Below are 18,372 nucleotides of genomic sequence, written 5' to 3' on the forward strand. Positions count from 1 at the left end.
ATCAGCTGATTTTGAAGTCAAGAGTTCCAACGGGGAACGTTCAAATCCTGGTAAAGGCAGTTACTTTTATATGGATTTGAATACTAGATCATGGATACCAGTGTTCTTTGGTGGTTGGTTTCAATTAACCACATATCTCAGAAATGGTCGACCTGAGACTGTACAAGACTACACTTCACTTAAACTTATACGTATCATCCTCATTCATCCTCTGAAGTAACACCTGACAGTGATTCCTGAAGGCTAAACAGGAAAAAAAAGAAAAAAGTAAAGATTTCAACATTCAACTGACAAGGTTTATTAATGATCTAACTTTTCATGCTGCATATATTTTGTGTCTATGTTATCTGATTGTAGATTATGAGTAATCTGACCAAATAAGCATATTGCATTCACTGTACTGTTCTTGTCTCATTAAGTTAATAACATTCTAATTTTAACAAGTTGGAACATCATTCAATATTTGTAAACATTTTCTTTCATGGAACCAGCTGCTTTATTTTAAATGTTAACTATTCAGTCATTTTTACCTCACTCTTGCTAATTATTTTATATAAGAAAAGTTTTTTCAGACATCTCTTTGTTATGTGGGCTGCAGGAATAATTACTTGTTGCAGATTATGCAATGAATTTAATAATATACAAATAAAAACAATAAACCCAAGAGAAGATGAAAATTTTAATTGACATAAATGTACTTTATGATATGTGTTTAGTAGTAGCTACTGATGATATAATTAATGTACAATTGTTTCTGTTTAATACAATTGTGCACATATGAATTAATCTAATTGATTAAATCCTTCATTATAAAAGACAATAGAATATAATGTAAAATGGTGGATACAATTATGCTATTTCTAATATACAAAAATTTTATCTGATTTTGTAAAATTAGTGACTAATTAAATTCTTTAGTACTAAATTGTGGGGTGTAATTAGGGGTTATATATTTACTTTGACAAAACCAATGATGAAAAAAATATTCCCAAAACTATCTTTATCAAGTATCTTCAGTAGTTTAAACAAAAATTATGATAAACTTAAAAAATGATTGGAGTTTGTAAACCTACTTTTTTTAAATTTGCTTTAGGTTTGCTTTGTTAAATTGCTATTAAACAAATAAGACCTAACAAAATTATGAACAAATTAATAATGAAAAAAAGTAAATCTATTTGATGCTGCAAAAAAACAAACATTATTTAATAAAAAAAGGCAACTCGAATCAACGTTAATACGAAATATCGATAGTACTGCTTCTCAACAATAGATATCGCTGCTAGTACTAACATTATCTGTAGCTAATATATGATCGATGTATCCAACTGGAAAGAGCTTCGTAGTGCTATTGTCAGTATAACATCGTCTGCAGTTGGTTTAGTAGGTGCAGTGCGGGTGTGTTTTCTTGGAAATTGTGTTAAGAGATATTAGTGTGTTTATAAAAGTAGTTGTTTTGTTGCTAGAAAGGTGCTTTTTCAATGTTATTTTTAAGTTGTCCAAAAATTATTTAAATTTGAACTATGCATACCTCATTTCTATCTGCTGTCATAACGAAAAACTTGTTAAAAGGTTAGTATATTAGTAATGTTTTTATCATTATAACGTCTTAATTTTAATTTTATAGTTTAATTTAATTGTGTTTATTTCTAGTACTTCTTGCTTTCTTTTGAAGTAATTTATTATACATTTTTTTACGTTGATTGTTGATTTTGTTTGAGTTTTTTAATTGCCGTATGCATAGCATTTCTGTTAAATTTCAGTTTCATCATAATTTTCTACGTTACTTCTTTTCTTAGATTTAAAATACACAACGTCGTTGAGTAATTTTTTTGTAATTTTTCATAAAGTGAATGTATTTATTACATTTTCTTAATGAAATTGTTTTAAACATGTGTCAAATTTATTGTTTTCTAAAAGATGTTTTGAACATCCTTTTGAAGAAGTGTCATGTTAGATATCCGATAAAAATAAAACATTGTATTGATTCAGATATGTTTTATTTTATTCTTGTTCACCCAAATAAGTTATTTCTAGGATTGAGAAGTAAAAAAAAGGACTTACATTTTAAATTGTGGTTGTTGTTGAGTTCAGTAAATTAAAATGTCATTCAGTATAGTGTTCTTGTGTGTTTAAATTTGGTATTCATACTATGAAGATACCAGTAATTTTTCACTAGGGCGTGGTTTTTGGTTTTTGACCTGAATTGGTTTTTTAATTATACACTTTGCTCAAGTATTCAAAATTTAGGTGCAATTCATAATTAGATCAAATTTTTTAGCTGTTACTTCTCTGAGGTAACAGGAAAATTGCTTAAGTAAGTTTTTCTTTTTAATAGAATAAATTTTTATTTTATGATATTTTTCTTAACGTACAATATTTATACATTGTTTAACCAGTTCTGTATGCGTGTTACAGTGGTACATTCAATTTAGGTCTTATTTCAAATTGATTTAAATCAAAGAAGTTTTGGTTTTTATACTAGCAAGAGAGTGTATGTAGGCTTAATGAAGTAGTTCTGTTATGTTTACAAGAAATTTTTGTGCAGTAGTTTAACAGTTGAGTTTTTTATATTTAAATATATCAATTTCTCTTAAATTAGTTTTATCAAATAATTTACTTTCCAGGCAAAAATTTTCAGAAAATTAATGTAAAAAAGAGATAGCATACATCACTAGTATTAAGCTTAAGACATTAATGGTTTGATGCATGTATGTACATGTTGATACATGTATTGTCTTTAAATAAATTTCAGGCATGGAATTTTAAAGGCAGTTGGCCCATCAGGTATAGTTTTAGCTGCTGTATAGCAGGACTAACATTTCCGATGCAAATTTTTTCTGATATTAAAAAATATTATTGTAAGCACAAGAAATGAAACATTTAAAAGAAAATATGTGGTGGAATTGTTGATATTTGTTCTTTATTAGTGTGATAAAAAATATACTGCCAGTAAATTGTAGCACAATTGCCATTGAGGTATGCATTAGTATAACGTGTGGTATTTACTTTTTTATTGTTAGTGTTAAGTAGGTCTGTTCCTGTTGGCTGGTCTTGGTTTTTAGATAATCTATTTCAATGTTTATTTATTTTAATTTCCAGTATATTTGGATTTCTTCCAGAACTTTTTGTGATTTATTGGAATACCACCATTAATAAAAGTTAATTGTTTTAATAATGCTGTTTATTTTTTCCTATTGAAATAAGTAATTAATGCTTGCCAACAATGTATGAGAGAAAATTGTAGAAAAGGTTTCTTTAAAAAAAAATTTTAATTTTATTTTTTTGCATTCAGTGTGTTCATTTTTCGAGTCAGACAAATTGTAATTTTAATGTATAAATTGCATTCATTTTTGTCTAAGCACATGCCATTTAACCCGTAGTCAGTGCTGTGAATTTAATTTCAACAAGAAAATAACACTGGTAAATGCAATTTAATAACCCAAGCTTCAAAATATCTTTTTGGCAATGTATTTTATATCACGCGCGCACACAAAAGAAAATATATAAAGAGTATTCAACTTAAAAGAGGCCCCAACACTTCACTTAGTTTAGTCTATCAGTAATAGTTTATTGGAAAACATTTAGGTGTTCCAGAAGGTGATCTAGAAGGTGTTGAAAATGATGTCTATCCACTTTCGTGCACTTGTTAACAGGTTTGACCATGTTCCTGGCTATTCTTGTATCTCTGGGATGGCATTATTAATGTTTGTCTTAAATTACTGCAAGGTTGTGTGGATTGCACCTACAAACAATTTATTTTAAGTAATCTCACAGAAAGAAGTCTAAACTAGTCGGATCAGGGGATCTTAATGGCCACAATCCTTAGAAATTATTTTTCTACTCACATTTTTATCCTTTTGCAATAAGGCTATTAAATAATTTCGTCATAGATGGCAGCATCCAAAATTAAAAAAAAAGGGTCCTATTATTCGTTGTCTTGAAATGACACACCATACACCTATTTTTTGTGGGTGTAAGGGAGATTAAAAAAATGTGCATGTTTTTAGTATCCCAAGTTTGGTAGTTCTGACTATTAACATACCCACTGAGTTGAAACCACACTTCATCTGTGAAAGACACTTTTATCTAAAATGCCATTGTTGCCTCTAATCAAGTTCTTGAACCATTAACAGTAATGAACCCTTTTAGCATAATCAGCATTAGTTAGCTCATGGAAAATCTGCATTCAGTACGGATAACATTTCAGCATTCCTCTCACTCCACTGTGGGCTGAACCTAGCGAAATGTTCATTTCCTTGCTTAGTGTACACAAAAATTTATCAGATCTTGTAACTGCCGCTTTAGTGTCCTGTACAACCTTTTTCTTTTTCCTGTTTAGCTTCTGGTAATTACCTTTCAGAGAATGAATGAGAAAGATACGTATGAGTGTAAATGAAGTATAGTCTTGTACACTCTCAGTTTGACCATTCCTGAGATGTGTGGTTAATTGAAAGTCCTGTACAACCTGAATCGTTAAAACTGAACTGTGTCAGACAGGTTTCTTGTCTTAACACCAAATCTGTTATACAAATTTTTTTTAACTAACTTATGAATAACTCTTTTTATTGGTGCTTCCTTTTCAAATTTTTTTCTGCATACCTACACACAAAATGATTTTGTCTCTAAATAAGTTTGCCTCACGAATACACGTTCTTGAACATTTAACTGAATTTTAACAAACAACACTCGACTGTCCAACCTTGTTGAATTGCGTATTGCATATTGCCAGTGCTTGACACACTGGCAATACGCAAATATGCAAGCAATAAGCAGCCCTCTCCACTCCAGCTCCAATCGTACCAACATCTACATTATTTTATCCTTCTCACACAATATATGCATTTAATATAAACTACTGAGTGATGGGGTCTCTTATAAGTTGAACACTGTGTTGGTGTGTGTGTGTGTGTGTGTGTGTGAGCGCGCGAGTGTATGTAGAGGAAACACATGTTTTTCACTACTGAAAACTTTGGTTGTTTTAATTATAGAAAAAAAAGTATTTTACATTAAATAATATTTTTATTCCATTTTTGAAATCAGCATACTTTAATGAGGTTCGGAAAATAATGTCAGTAACAAGACGTCCTTCTTGTCGAACCTAAATTCGGACCCTCTCCTCAAAGCTCTGCACAGCATTCTCCAACATTTTAATTTGAGACAGTTTCAATTTCTTGACGAATGGAAATTTTCTGGTTTTCTATTGCGTGTGACTTGTTCACGTACACTCTTGATTTCAGGTAGCCCCAAAAAAAGAAGTCACAAATCGATAGAGCGTGAGGCCCAAAAAACACTGCCGAATCGTGAAATGACATGTCCAGGAAATTTGCCAACCACTTCAATCGATGCTCTCGCATCGGCTGCCTTGCAGGAGTTGGAATGGCGCATGGAGCACAGAGAGGAGGTGGAATTGATGGCTGAATAATTCGGCTGGGCCATCAAGTCTGGCTGCGATAGGGTCCTACGGCGGCCTCGGCCAATGGACGGACCCTTTGTTAGTGGCTAGTCCGCTGATCGGGGATTGCCTGGAACCGTTATGACCGCTGCTTCCGGGGAGCCGTCTGTTAAACGCAGGCGGAAACCCGTGAAATAGTGGTGGTCCTCTGACCTTAGCGTGCTGCGTACCAGAGTTAGGTCCGCTAGGAGAAGATACCAGCGTCGCCCCCTAACGGGGATTATCGTTGATGACGTGCGAGCTGAGCGTCTGCGGATCTACCGGCGCGCCCGTAATGAGTATGTTCATGCCATCAAGGAAGCCAGACTCAAGTTATGGCAAAACTCCATGCGCGAGTTGCAGCGCAGCCCCTGGCAGCTCACAAAATCATGTTACCGGCCAAAGCCACGTGCTGTCCAGTGTTCGATGCGGGTTTGGTGGTCGTGACCACACTTTAACATCTTTCTTTTTCCTGTTTAGCTTCCGGTAACTATCGTTTAGATAATTCTTCAGAGGATGAATGAGGATGATATGTATGAGTGTAAATAAAGTGTAGTCTTGTACATTCTCAGTTCGACCATTCCTGAGATGTGTGGTTAATTGAAACCCAACCACCAAAGAACACCGGTATCCACGATCTAGTATTCAAATCCGTGTAAAAATAACTGGCTTTACTAGGACTTGAACGCTGTAACTCTCGACTTCCAAATCAGCTGATTTGGGAAGATGCGTTAACCACTAGACCAACCCGGTGGGTTCACTTTAACATCTGTAGCGACTTAACCAGGCTTTCCTGAATACTCTGTTTCCAGATGCACCGGAGAGTGAAGCTCCTAACGCCGCTCCGGCGTTAGGGGGGGCGCTACGCCCTCCTTCCCTGGCGTACGGGCTGTGGATCCCGTAGATGTAGACCGAGTGATTTTTCGATTGGCACTGAAAAAGGCACCGGAGATTGACCAACTTGACCCGGATATATTCTACCATCTGCTGCCTGTCATAAGAGAGCCGCTTGGCAGGCTGTTCACGGTATGCCATAGCTAGAGCTGCTTCCCGACTTTTTGGAAAGTGGCTTTGGTGAGGGTGCTCTTAAAACTAGGAAAGGATCTTAATGAGATCGGTAGTTATCAGCCTCTTGCCGGTAAACTGCAAGCTTGAAGGGCTGGTTGTGGAACGGCTCTGGGAAAGCATTGAGGTGAACTGTTTTCTAATTCGAGGCCAGTGTGGCTTTACGAAAGGGGTTGGCACTGAGGATTGCATCTTAAATGCTCTTGCCGAGGTGGAAAGCGCCGACTGTAAATATGTTTTGGAAATTTTTATAGACATAGAGGCAGCATTTTCTTCCTTGTGTTGGAGTTCTGTCCTCTATGAGTTGGAAGGCCGCAATGTTCCCGTAGCCCTACAGGCCGTAGTACGTGACTATTTGTCTAATCGTACGGCTCTGTTTAAAAATGCGCACCTAGCCGTGGAAAAATCCGTCACCAGGGGAAGCCTGAGGGCTTCCCCTGGCGACCCAGGACCCTTGGAGAACGGAACCCTGAGGGGTTCCGTTCTCGGTCTCCTGCTGTGGAACCTGGTATTTGACGGGTTTCTGGGATTGACATTCCCAGAAGGGCTCACAGCCCAGGCTTTCGCCGATGACTGTCTTCTTTTAGTTCGCACGACCGCAGCTGGAAGATCGACTGCAAGCGGCCTGGACATTCAACATTTAAAGATTTCTGTGCCCAAGACGAAGTTTATGCTTTTCAAGGGTGCAGACAAATTATCGTTCAAAATTGGTCTCACAAGCGGTAAGTCAGTGTGGCGAGAGCCGGATTGTCGGACCGTGTGGGAGTTCCTTGATGCGGTTGCTACGTTCAACCGACATCAGTAGTTTACTTAAGGGAAAGTCTCTTAACGCACTGCTGTGGGAAGCTGACCTTGAGATATATGGCTGACCACCAGCCAATTAGGGCTCCAAGCGCTTTAATATAGTGGACAGCATGGCTGGCATTCAGCGACCTAGGCGAGACAGTGAATTCCTATCTTGACAAAGTAAATTTTAATTTATGGATGTCACATATGTTTTTATTAGTTGACGGGGTGCGCCTACCCATTTTAGTAAATATATGACAAGTAAGTGGCTGGGAAATACGTAAGCCGGTGATGTATGGCACCGCGCTTAGTCCGCTCACGCTGTTAGGTAAGCTCTAGGAGCTATTTAGGACACTGGTCGCTAAACTGTTTCGAGGCTCAGTAGCCGTTTTTGGCACATACATTCGGTCTTATAAGCTTTAGGGCGACCGAATGGGTTGGTGGCGGGAGAAATGCCAAGCAAACCAATACATCCGTGAAAAAAAACCTTCTCCTTAACTAATCTTTATACGTTGTCCAGATTTACGTATGGATAGTATCTCTGTTGCGCCTGCAACGCTAACATCCGAGCTCACGGTTTTAAGTAAGTCCGTGTATGACGTAATAGATTTCAGAATAAGTGTGTTCGTCCTGTGCGTTTGTTCCGCCAGTGGTTCACCCCGCCAGACTGGGAGTTCTACCACTCGGGACGGTGACATAGTAATTACGTCTTTCCCCCTCCTGCCTTCACATTCCAGTATTTTTCTTACGTATAATGCAGTCTCCCCTCCGTAGATTTCAGCTTGAATGTCATCAAGGTTCCCTCCATTGTTCTTACTAACTTTCTAAAACGCGTCAACCAGCGCCTGGGCGAGATCGTTCTCACTACTGGAATCAACAAAAAACATTCCTAATCGGTACCTGTTCTCCCGACTCTTCGCCAATAAGCGTCGCCTCCATGGCTGCCGACAATATATTCCCTGTTACTAGTCTCGGGGTGCTCATTATCCATACTACCTGAGGATGCCTCATCACCATAGTGTCCGTTAGTCTGCCCTCAGTAATCTCTTTGATATCCATAACTGCTATTATGTTCTTTGTGAGAGGGGGGGGGGGGTAGCATTTTGTGTACGTGTTAGGTAAGCCTTCCTGGGCCAACTTCTTTTAATAAAGTCAGCCAATCCTCCACCCTGACACCATTGTCCAATCTATCAAGTATCGCGCAATCCCGTAACCACCGATGTCTGGGTAGTCGCCACGACCATTTGGTTCTTCCTAGTAGCTCTAGCTGAAGTACGAACAAGTGTCCGTAAGTGTTTCACAGCAGCGGTGAACTCCGTATCAATTTCCTTTATGCTTTTAACATTCTTATCCATGTTTTTCCTGAGTTTCTTGGCTAGCTTTTCAAGCTGCAGACCATAATTTCCATGTTAATAGGTATGTCCTCCTCCTCGGTGGAGGACTGCCTCACCTTCAGCCGTTTGGCTCCCTTCCTGCCCTCCATAGTCGCTCTGGGGAGGGGCAAGCTTTTCACCAGTGGGTGGATGTTACAGCGACCGGAATGGGCGATCCTCCCTTGCCTCCTGTCTCGACGTCGTAGACTCAGGGGCGACTTCCAGTTCTTCTGTCGGCTTCCCTTTTATTGCTGTGTAGGGGCCGGTAAGTTAAACAAAAATAAATTAAATATTTTAATTAAATAATGTAGTGTGAGTAGTCAAGCTACTAACCAAGCTATCGCGTAAACCGATAACGCCATTAAATAATATAAAATTATAATCAGTACGGAGAAATAATATTCTATTTAATATTATCTCACTAGATAAGGCAACATAATATTCTTAAGTATTGTCCATTTACTAATAAAAAAGACAATATTATCGTTAGGTACCTTCAGTCCTCAATGAAAATAGCGAAAATAGCTTCTGTTGCCAGACAATAAAGCCGGTGTCGTAAAAGGCAGAATAAAAAGTAAGTCCGTTAATCGATAATCAAAAAATTCTCAAGACACTTCCGTTAAAATTCCACCAATCAATCCCAATCGTAGACACTGTGTGAGTTCATCCACTCGACCACACGTGTAGCCTTGCGAATGGTTTCGGACTAGCAAGAACTGCCCTTCTCACGCAGTTCTGGCTGAACGCGGAAGGCCAGGTGGATTTTTCTTCATTACAGATCCAGTACTTCTAAACGTTTTTACCCATTGGAATATGGTGTTTAGATCTGGAACTGCACCTGGACGTTCGATATTAAAATTTCGAGGAAAAGACGTTGAACCGTGTCCATAGAAATATTCTTTCTAAAAAACTGTTCGACAGCAAAGGCACGATGTTATACGCTCCATTGCGACTGAAACTACGTAGTCTGAGCTGTCCGCCAGAGGTCGCCGAAGGTCAATACCCCACTCGTCGCTGAGTACTAGCGGTTTAAAACATGCATTTTCTCTTCTCCACTCTGTATATATATATATATATATATATATATATATATATATATATATATATATAAAAGGCATGTAAGTAATAAGGTACTATCTTTTTGCTAATGCAGAGATTTATACATCTCATTATGATGTTCTGTTAATGCTTTCATAGATATCACATCAAGAAGTTCGTTAGAACGTCGCCAGTAAGAGTCCGCAGAAGTGGACGGCATGGCAAAGATTTGTAATAAAGAATACTTTAAAAATCCTCTAATTTTGTTAGACAACGTGTTTTTCATCCATTTTATGGACCGCAGGACTCGAATATGTCACTTTTTCCTCAAAAAGGTGGGTTTACGAATCGCACCGCTGGGTAGCAGTACTTAAGTAGTTTTACTTAACTGTATGTCCAACCTAGGGGAGTAGGAAGGGGAAAAGTTAGCAGTACTTGATAGTACTAGGTAGCGTACAAAAACTTGATAATGTACTTAAAATAATAAAATTTAAAAGAAAATGCACTACTGCTTGTTTTAATAGTAAATGCTCTTATGTAAATGAAAGTACTGTAGATGAAACAATTTTTTTAAATTCCTATCACTTCATTAAAAATAAATAAAAAGTATTAGTTTACAAGAGTTTATAGCTGCGTATAAAACACAAAAACATGAACAGTAGGAAAGTGTTGCAAATCTGGCAACAAAGATTTAAAAACAGAAATAAGTTCGATTGATAAAATCTTTATTGATAGAGAAATAAAAAAAAGTTCATTTAATAATAATATACAAAGTGTGTCCACGGATACCAAAAAAATCGAGGGTTACCCTTACAAAGTAATAAGTGCAATATTACATCACGGATGTTCGATTTGTTTAGGTCATTATACTAGTTTTATCAAAAAAGAAAAATTGTAATATGAAGTGATTGATATGACTATCAAAATAAATTTGCCGAGAAATTAAAAAAATGTATATTTGTTGTTCTAGAAAGGCAATAAATTTTAATAATAAATCCATTGAATAACAATCTGTAATACATATAAAAAAATGTAGAATAATCTAACACAGTGATATTAAAAAAAAATTACAATGAAATTGTAAACCGTACGGTAAGAGTCTTGCAGATATAATTTCTTCCGCTCGGAATACAAAAATCTCTGTAATATAAATAAAACTGTTTTTAACAAAATTATACTGATAACCAAAAAATCTGATGTGGACACCACAAGACTTCCTTGTACGCCTATTAAATTACATATACACATTTTTTAAAAATGAAAAGGACTATAACATTTTATTTCATTAATAACTTATGATATTTTTTCATATTTTTTTAAAATTGTTTTATTGAAATATTATTTATTGTAAAAATGTTTTTACAATCGGTGGTTAATAATTATTAAACCTCCGATTTAATTATTATTGATTATATATTAATCAATATATTTAAATTAAAACAAAGTTAAAAAAGGAGATGAAGTCTGATTCCGATGTGCCCTTGTAAGATAGAAATATTTCATTAATTAAAATTTCATTCGGCTATAACTCTGCAACCAATGAAAATAATTGTCACTTTTTATACATCGTTGAAAAATCTCTCAATGAGGGCTTATTAATGCAGTTAAGAAAAAGTTCGAAATCCAAATTTTTTGGCTTTTGGGCTTTTTGGACATTTTTGGCTAAGTCGATTGCAGTCAAAAGAGGAGGTTCACAACTAGATGCTACAACAGACCTAAATACAAAATTTCAACATCCTAAGGCTAATCGTTTTTGACTTATGCGAGATACGTACGTACTACATACATATCTACGTACGTACAGGCGTCTCGCCGAAACTAGTTAAAATTGATATTTACGTTGAAATCTGAAAACCGATATTTTTTGCGATCACAATATTTCCTTTACTTCGTACAAGGAAGTAAAAACAAATATTCTGGTAAATATATAACTTTGGTATATTTACCAGTAGTTAATACTAATTGTATTATTATTGTTACACTATTTCTTCTAACCTGTAAAGAAAATTTACAATACCATGTATACTTCTTTCCAAAGAAGTCTTAATTTTTTTTATTAAAAATCTGTTGTCATAAAAAAAAAACTGTTGAAGTCAAGGCTGATGTGAAGTCTTTTATAGATGCCAATCTTAGGTCATATATACATATATGTGTGAACATGCTGAAATCAATTAGAAGTTATTTATTTAGTTTTCTAACAATACTGTATTTGATACTAAGCCATTAGCAAATGAGCTTTCCAATTTTTAGATTTAGCTCTACATCAGTTTAGTTTAGCAAGTTTTGATATGTCCTTCATATATCACTTTGTATACACCAAATAACAAAATTAGGTGACTGAAAGGTTTTACACTGATGATGGAGATATTTAGTCAAGTTTAGATAAGTTATGGCCATTGTATAGTTAGAATTTTGAAAATTTCCTAAGATAATATATTGATTTTCTAGTATTAGATTACATTAAAATCAATTTTTGGTACTTAAATGCTGATGTAATTGCTGCTCTTGGGGGTTTTTCTGGTAAGCATTTGCTAGTATATCGTAAGTTTTTTATGCTCTTTAAATTTGGGGTTTGTAAATTAAATATATTTAGTTTTCCTACCTAAAAGCCTGGTTTAATTAAAAATTCTCCATGTTCACACTTTAAGCATCCATTTATTCCATTTTCCATTTAGGTTATTTTGAAGGAAACAATTTTTTTTCATCAAAATAATTTAGTAACTTCTTATTGAAATTAAGTAATATTTTCTCATCTTTATTACCATGTCTTCCCTTCTAGTTGTAACATTTTAAGGAAAGACAAGGAAACAGCAAGTTGAGAAACCTTAATAAGTAGGGGTAAATGAAATTGATAGTAGTATTTTGAACTTATCTCTCCTTTCTACATAAACAATACCAGTTTGGGGGACATTGTACGATTTTTTTTTATTAATAAGATTATGATGTTGATTGCAAAGCCGTTGGAAAAAATTTTGAAAAGATTGTAATAATTTATTATTTAATGTTTATGAAGCTATTACGGTAATTCCCGATGTAGTTTAAACTGCTGTCAAGAATCATTTGTGAGCTTTTTTATTTTTCTTCATTACAATATTTAATTTGCTATTGTACTTCTGTTATTGAAATTGTATTCCTCCACCATGGAGTGTTTTCATTGCATATTTTGTTATTCCATAATTTTTTTTCTGCATTTTTTTCATTTTGGACCACTTACTGTTTATTAAATAATTATTTTATTATACAATTATGAATAAGAGTTGCTATGTAGAGTTATAGCCACATGAAGGATTTTTGGATATATACATCTGAAATATCTTGATGCCATCAGTTTGTTTCAGTTGTTCATAAGGTGGTGCAGTTATACTATTCCATCCATCCGAACTAATTTCTTGCTGCACTGCTGAAATTGTACTATAATACTGTACTTTTTTTCTAGATTTTTCTTTGGTACATATAAGTATGATTGTTAGAATATTATTTTGATGTGAGTTTTTTATTTATTTAAAATTTCATGATTTATCTTTTAATTCATTTTGTATATTAAATATTATGTTGTTAATTTGCAGGTAGTTTTAGAGAAGCAGTGTGCTGTGTGCCAACGAAAAAACAACAATTATTATTTTTAACCTTTTTGTGAGTATAAATATTTGTATTCTGTTTGCAGAATTATTGGTTTCAGGGAAAAGCTTCTTAAGAAGGGTGATTAGTCTGTATATTTTTTCTCCTCTACTTTGCTTTTTGGTCTTCTTGGGCTATTCTGCTGGGATTTTGGATTTATTATTTTTCTTGGTGTATTTGCAGTACAAAACATACTTTTTGACTTATCATTTTTAATACATGTTTGTTCAACAGGTTATTATCATGTCTGTATTTATTGTTTAAATTTTGTATTTTTATTATTATTATTATTACTTTATTATTACTATTACTTTATAAATGTGTATAGCGTTATCATTCTGTCATATTTTATTAATTCAATATTCATTATGTTCAAAATAATTTTGTGCAATTTATTTAGTTTGATTGATTGTCTTATCAAACAGATATCTTAAATAAAATTCTTTACACTTGTAATTACATTTATTTGTTTGTTATTTATTTAAATCTTTACATTTATTTTTTCTACTGTGCATTTAGATAGATATATTCAACTATTTTGGTCAGTCTTTACCGTTCTGAATTTGATTAATTTATGATCCAATTTTATTTTCTTAATCATCATTTTTCTTTAGCCTTATGCTTGCCTTGATTTAGTCTTTTCAGTGTTCATATCTGTGAAAGTGGAAGGTGCTGTCAAACAGGTAGTTAAAATTTGTTTTTAATTAAACGTTTTTGTAAGTAATTGGTATACCTTAGGACTATACAAACTTTAATTTCAAGTAGATTCATTACACAAGTTTGCAAAATTTGGGTTGTGGAATGTTTTTTAACTTTTGTTAATTGATTCCTGTGTATTTTTTAGCGCTGAATCCGAAAATAACCTTCTTTTTTTATACCGCGTCAGGATTTTTCGCAAACCGGAAATTTCAGAATTGTAAAATGTTGAAAATTGCAAAATGTGATATTATGAAGTAGACATAAAACATTTTTTTATTATAAATTAATATAATATATTCAATTTTTTGGCTTATAACTATGCATTCTTATAGCTAAACAGTTGAGTGGACTGAAAAGGTGGGTGGGGGAGGAGAGAGACAGTGGGAGAGCTTGGCCGAAAGGTTGTGACACTTAAGATGTAACATGTTTATTGGCAGCTATCCGCGTAACTCGTACACGAATCACCTATTATCATTGCTGTTTCAATCATCAGCGTGCATACGTCGAGTTTTTTCGGTCCTCCGCGATCAAACGCGATTTTGTGGGTGGAAAATATATTTTCAGGCCATAAAGCAAACTTACCGTTTTTAAAATTGCTTCAAGAGAATGCAAAAATTCTGCAGATTCTGTTTGTTACATTTGTAGTGAGTTAATGGTGGAAATGCGTAAAAGAAATATAACAAGTTTCGTTCGACAAGTGTACCTAACGAATTTCCGGCTGAAAATAAAACTTGGGAACGTTTGCTACACGTGTTGAAGAATTTAGACGGTGTTCAAAGGGTGAAACAAGAAGCGTTCAAATTCCAGTGGAGAGTTCCAATGGCGTGGCGAGAGCCACGAAATCACATCAATGTTTGTTACTTTGAAACAAATTGTTTCAATCTGTTGAAACCGTGTAGCGTGTAAATCGTCTATACAAATATGACATCCGCTTTACGCCCGGTTCCTCATAAACCAGAGACGTACCAGTGCCGATTCCACCTGAAGATTTATTTGAAATAGACGGTTCCACAAGTGATTTAAATGAAGATCACATCGAGGAGTACGAACCCGAAGATACCTGCGCACTAGAGCTTTATTCACAGTCTGAACTAAACGATTTGGTTCGAGACTTACATCTGACCAAATAAATTTCAGAATTGCTTGGTCGAGGCTTAAAGAGAAGAATCTGCTAGGAGCTGGCACCTCATTTTCCTGGTTTAGGTACAGAGAAAAGGATTTTCTTGCACATTTTTTGGAAGGAGTATTAGTCTTCTGCACTGATGTACGTGGACTTTTGACTCTATTAACATTCCGTACGAAAGTACCGATTGAAGACTGTTCATAGATTAGCCCAAAAGAAGCCTTAGAGTTATCCTTCTTCACAATTGGAATAGGTATCCGTCAATACCCATCGGAAATTCTGTTTATTTAAAAGAGGGTTACGATAATTTTGAATTCGTTCTCGAAAAAAAAAGGATCCGAACTTCAAATCAATCGTTGAGAACATGCTGCAGAAGTACAAAAATTTAGGCTGTTCCATGAGCTTGAAGATTCACTTCTTAAATTCACATGAGGACTATTTTCCTGAAGAGATGAGTGAGAGATTTAATCAAAACACGAAAGAAGTGGAAAGGAGGTATAAAGGAAAATAGGCGATTACGATGATGGCAGACTATTGCTGGATAACCCACCGGCTTGGTGTAGTAGTGAACGCGTCTTCCCAAATCAGCTGATTTGGAAGTCGAGAGTTCCAACGTTCAGTCCTAGTAAAGTCAGTTATTTTTACACGGATTTGAACACTAGATCGTGGATACCGGTGTTCTTTGGTGATTGGGTTTCAATTAACCACACATCTCAGGATTAATTGAACTGAGACTGAACACTTCATTTACACTCATACATATCATCCTCATTCATCCTCTGAAGTATTATCCGAAAGGTAATTACCGGAGGCGAAACAGGAAAAAGAAAGACTATTGCTGGATGTTATACAGAGATGAACCCTATAGAGATTATAGAAGGAAAAGCGCGAAGCAGAGTATAAACCGCCCAAGGAAACTTCGACACATGGAATAAAATTGTAAGTATTTTACATACTTCGTCATTAAAGGAGTGTGAAGCGGGGGAGTGGGTTTCCAAAGGCAATAAAAATTGCCTTTGGAATTTTATGGGTACCTCATAAAAATTAATTAAATAAATTTAAAAATTCATTATAATAGAAATTAGCTTTATTGTGTGGCATTTTTCATTAAAAATTAAGGAGTCAATGATCACGGAGGACGGAAAAACTCGACTTAAAGCACGCTGATAGCAGTTACAATGTGCATGAGTGGCGCGGGTAGCTGCCAATAAATATGTTACTTCTTGTTAAGTGTTGTCACAACCTTTCGGCCAAGCCCTCCCACCGTCTCATCTTCAGCCAACCAACCCCTCCCCCCACCCACTCCAGATCATTCAACTGTTTAGTTATAACAATGCATAGTATTAAGCCAAAAAAATGAATTTATTACAAAAAAATCACATTTTCGTAATTTTTCAACATTTTACAATTTTGAAATTTCCGAAAAATCCTGACGTGGTCTAAAATATGAAGTTTATTTTCGGATTTAGCGTTAAAAAATACATAAGAATCAATTATCAAAAACTAAAAAACAACCATCGCAGGTTTGTGTTTTTCATTATTATTATTTTTTTTTTAATCTATTTTAGTCATTTTACTAGTTTGATACAATTTCTTTTTTTCAGTTCTGTGCTAATTACTTAATATAAAAATTATTTTATGCTTATCTGGTTTGTTTAAGTGTTTAGTTTTGATCTTCCTTAGTTTTCACCTATTTATCCTTATAGAAAAATTAACTGACCCTTGATATATAAGGAAGTAACTTATTGAGTTCTAGTAATATTAAAATTAGAATATTACTGCAAGTTGAACTGAGAATAATCTTGTAACTGTTGTGCTTAATATCTACCATAAAATCTATAAACTGCATCACCGTACTTGAAAAGATTGCTGTTTCAAAATAAATTAGGGTGGGATATGTCACTAAAGAGTTAATTATTTATCTCTTGTCAAGTAATTTATTTATTTATTATTTTTTTGTTGATGAATTAATTCATCACAGAAGTTTGAAACTTGTGCATGGGATTGGAAATTTGTAGTGAATTAAAAATGCCATGCCTGATGGGGATTTGAACCCGGGATCTCCAACTGAAAGGCTGAGATGCTATCACTCTGAAATGGAGATCGGTGGAATGTATTGTGTTTGTTAATGTTTTTTTTTTGTCTGGTTAAACTCATTCATTATTATTAAGATTTTGTTTCTTAATGTGTTCTCATAGTTTATCTTTTATCAGATTTAGTCAACCATTTATTATTTATTTCTAGCAAAGTATTGATGGAGCAAGTAGCTCCATCTAGAACTAGATTTCTTTGAAAATTTTTGAGTTAATAATCAAACATTAATATCGTGGTTAATTTAAACTTTTTAACATTGCAGTAATGCGGTTTTAAAATAATTACTCGTAAGTTGTCCTGAGTGACAACATTATTACTGTTCCATTACAAACATCAATACAATTTTATTATTAACTTGTTACATTTTCTTTCGTATTTTAGATTTTTCCTTAAACTTCTCTTTGTTCTGATTCGTCTTAATACTAATTCACTTCAAACGTTTTGCGTAATTAAATATTGTCATGTGACATCTGATCCAATATTTCTTCATTTTTTATTTTCATGTTCATCACAATGAAGTATTTGATTGAAGTATTTTAAAAAGTTTATATCTGAAAATGTTCTAACTGTGTGACTTTAAAAGATGTAAATATTTATTTTAGAAAAAGAAACTACCATTATCAGTTCTTAGTGTATTATGTCTGTTCATCTGTTTGCACTTGTAGACCGATCGAAATAACTGATTTAGAAAGGGAAAAAATTGTGAAGTGGAAATGATAAAGGGGCTTATAATAAACGTGAAGAAAATAAATGCGTGAGGTGGTGGTGGTGGTGGAGGGTTGATTTGGGGAGTTGAAAACGGGTGAAAAATGGTATTATTGCCATTTCCGGCAAAAGTTGACGTAAAAAAAATTTGTGGTTATTTAAGACACGAAAGATATACTTTCACCAAGTTTCGTAAAAATTAAATTATTTTTGCGGAAATGAAAAATAAAAACGAAAAAAAAGATTTCGCATTTTTCTCGGAAATTTTGAGATTATGTTAAAAAGTGACTTCTACAAAAGTAGTAGATTTTTGCTTGATTTACATCTTTTGTATTGGAAAATTTTTTTCAACCCTCAACCTCCTAAATCATCCCTCCACCACCACCGCTCACGAATTTATTTTTTTTACGTTTATTATAAGCCCGTTTACCATTTCCACT

The 18,372-nt window shown here is 34.4% G+C and overlaps 1 protein-coding gene across 7 annotated transcripts in view; it reads left to right on the forward strand.

Annotated features, from left to right (window-relative positions):
• Window positions 1-1,340: 1,340 nt before the first annotated feature.
• LOC142322131 (uncharacterized) overlaps window positions 1,341-18,372 on the forward strand; it is a 391,713-nt gene continuing 374,681 nt past the window's right edge. For 6 of the 7 annotated variants that reach the window (XR_012755782.1, XR_012755784.1, XR_012755783.1 and 3 more), the window contains exons 1-2: window positions 1,498-1,569; window positions 13,260-13,326. The gene's annotated coding sequence lies outside the window, so the exon portion shown is untranslated. Of the gene's footprint in view, window positions 1,570-13,259; window positions 13,327-18,372 lie in introns of all 7 variants that reach the window. The other variant, XM_075360849.1, reaches the window with a different exon arrangement.

This window comes from Lycorma delicatula, chromosome 3 (assembly GCF_047948215.1).
Source record: "Lycorma delicatula isolate Av1 chromosome 3, ASM4794821v1, whole genome shotgun sequence".
Lineage (NCBI taxonomy): Eukaryota > Metazoa > Arthropoda > Insecta > Hemiptera > Fulgoridae > Lycorma > Lycorma delicatula.